Raw genomic sequence first — 2,996 nt, 5'->3', positions numbered from 1 at the left:
TCCAATAATTCGCTTTCACCGAGGCAATAGCCGAGATCGTGGTCACGGTGAACGAATAAAACCGCGCCAAACGTCTCTCGTCAGGCCGTGCTCTCTCCAATAATTCGCTTTCACCGAGGCAATAGGCGAGATCGTGGTCACGGTGAACGAATAAAACGGCGCCAAACGTCTCTCGTCAGGCCTTGCTCTCTCCAATAATTCGCTTTCACCGAGGCAATAGCCGAGATCGTGGTCACGGTGAACGAATAAAACCGCGCCAAACGTCTCTCGCCAGGCCGCGCTCTCTCCAATAATTCGCTTTCACCGAGGCAATAGGCGAGATCGTGGTCACGGTGAACGAATAAAACCGCGCCAAACGTCTCTCGTCAGGCCGTGCTCTCTCCAATAATTCGCTTTCACCGAGGCAATAGGCGAGATCGTGGTCACGGTGAACGAATAAAACCGCGCCAAACGTCTCTCGTCAGGCCGTGCTCTCTCCAATAATTCGCTTTCACCGAGGCAATAGGCGAGATCGTGGTCACGGTGAACGAATAAAACCGCGCCAAACGTCTCTCGTCAGGCCGTTGCTCTCTCCAATAATTCGCTTTCACCGAGGCAATAGGCGAGATCGTGGTCACGGTGAACGAATAAAACCGCGCCAAACGTCTCTCGTCAGGCCGTGCTCTCTCCAATAATTCGCTTCACCGAGGCAATAGGCGAGATCGTGGTCACGGTGAACGAATAAAACCGCGCCAAACGTCTCTCGTCAGGCCGTGCTCTCTCCAATAATTCGCTTTCACCGAGGCAATAGCCGAGATCGTGGTCACGGTGAACGAATAAAACCGCGCCAAACGTCTCTCGTCAGGCCGTGCTCTCTCCAATAATTCGCTTTCACCGGGGCAATAGCCGAGATCGTGGTCACGTGTGAACGAATAAAACCGGCGCCAAACGTCTCTCGTCAGGCCGTGCTCTCTCCAATAATTCGCTTTCACCGAGGCAATAGGCGAGATCGTGGTCACGGTGAACGAATAAAACGGCGCCAAACGTCTCTCGTCAGGCCGTGCTCTCTCCAATAATTCGCTTTCACCGAGGCAATAGCCGAGATCGTGGTCACGGTGAACGAATAAAACCGCGCCAAACGTCTCTCGTCAGGCCGTGCTCTCTCCAATAATTCGCTTTCACCGAGGCAATAGGCGAGATCGTGGTCACGGTGAACGAATAAAACGGCGCCAAACGTCTCTCGTCAGGCCGTGCTCTCTCCAATAATTTCGCTTTCACCGAGGCAATAGCCGAGATCGTGGTCACGGTGAACGAATAAAACCGCGCCAAACGTCTCTCGTCAGCCGTGCTCTCTCCAAAAATTCGCTTTCACCGAGGCAATAGGCGAGATCGTGGTCGCGGTGAACGAATAAAACGGCGCCAAACGTCTCTCGTCAGGCCGTGCTCTCTTCAATAATTCGCTTTCACCGAGGCAATAGGCGAGATCGTGGTCACGGTGAACGAATAAAACCGCGCCGAACGTCTCTCGTCAGGCCGTGCTTACTCCAATAATTCGCTTTCACCGAGGCAATAGGCGAGATCGTGGTCACGGTGAACGAATAAAACCGCGCCAAACGTCTATCGTCAGGCCGTGCTCTCTCCAATAATTCGCTTTCACCGAGGCAATAGTCGAGATCGTGGTCACGGGTGAACGAATAAAACGGCGCCAAACGTCTCTCGTCAGGCCGTGCTCTCTCCAATAATTCGCTTTCACCGAGGCAATAGCCGAGATCGTGGTCACGGTGAACGAATAAAACCGCGCCAAACGTCTCTCGTCAGGCCGTGCTCTCTCCAATAATTCGCTTTCACCGAGGCAATAGGCGAGATCGTGGTCACGGTGAACGAATAAAACCGCGCCAAACGTCTCTCGTCAGGCCGTGCTCTCTCCAATAATTCGCTTTCACCGAGGCAATAGGCGAGATCGTGGTCACGGTGAACGAATAAAACGGCGCCAAACGTCTCTCGTCAGGCCGTGCTCTCTCCAATAATTCGCTTTCACCGAGGCAATAGCCGAGATCGTGGTCACGGTGAACGAATAAAACCGCGCCAAACGTCTCTCGTCAGGCCGTGCTCTCTCCAATAATTCGCTTTCACCGAGGCAATAGGCGAGATCGTGGTCACGGTGAACGAATAAAACGGCGCCAAACGTCTCTCGTCAGGCCGTGCTCTCTCCAATAATTCGCTTTCACCGAGGCAATAGCCGAGATCGTGGTCACGGTGAACGAATAAAACCGCGCCAAACGTCTCTCGTCAGGCCGTGCTCTCTCCAATAATTCGCTTTCACCGAGGCAATAGGCGAGATCGTGGTCACGGTGAACGAATAAAACGGCGCCAAACGTCTCTCGTCAGGCCGTGCTCTCTCCAATAATTCGCTTTCACCGAGGCAATAGCCGAGATCGTGGTCACGGTGAACGAATAAAACCGCGCCAAACGTCTCTCGTCAGGCCGTGCTCTCTCCAATAATTCGCTTTCACCGAGGCAATAGGCGAGATCGTGGTCACGGTGAACGAATAAAACGGCGCCAAACGTCTCTCGTCAGTATTATAATGCAATTAAATGCAAAGGTGCAAGCGAGCTGGACAAGAATGACGAAAGTAATCCCTGGAGAAGGGGAACAAGAGGGACAAAGGACAAACATAAATCTCCAAACTGAGCTAACCCCTGGTTAGCTCAGTTGGTAGAGCGCTCCACTTGTAATGGAGAGGTCCCGGGTTCGATACCCGGACCAGGCGGATTTTTTCGGTCGCTCACCAGTCACCTAGCTGTGTTTGGAGATTTACGTTTGTCCTTTGTCCCTCTTGTTCCCCTTCTCCAGGGATTACTTTCGTCTCTCGTCCGGCCGTGCTCTCTCGAATAATTCGCTTTCACCGAGGCAATAGCCGAGATCGTGGTCACGGTGAACGAATAAAACCGCGCCAAACGTCTCTCGTCAGGCCGTGCTCTCTTCAATAATTCGCTTTCACCGAGGCAATAGCCGA

The 2,996-nt window shown here is 53.0% G+C and overlaps 1 non-coding gene across 1 annotated transcript; it reads left to right on the top strand.

Annotated features, from left to right (window-relative positions):
- Window positions 1-2,677: 2,677 nt before the first annotated feature.
- On the top strand, window positions 2,678-2,750 carry Trnat-ugu. Its single transcript has one exon. It is a non-coding gene; the product is annotated as a tRNA-Thr (tRNA).
- The last annotated feature ends 246 nt before the right edge of the window (window positions 2,751-2,996 follow it).

The sequence above is a fragment of the Ixodes scapularis genome, unplaced genomic scaffold (assembly GCF_016920785.2).
Source record: "Ixodes scapularis isolate PalLabHiFi unplaced genomic scaffold, ASM1692078v2 ptg004313l_1__unscaffolded, whole genome shotgun sequence".
Taxonomy (NCBI): domain Eukaryota; kingdom Metazoa; phylum Arthropoda; class Arachnida; order Ixodida; family Ixodidae; genus Ixodes; species Ixodes scapularis.
Note: the sequence above shows the minus strand (reverse complement) of the source record. Positions and strands in the feature narration are given on the sequence as shown.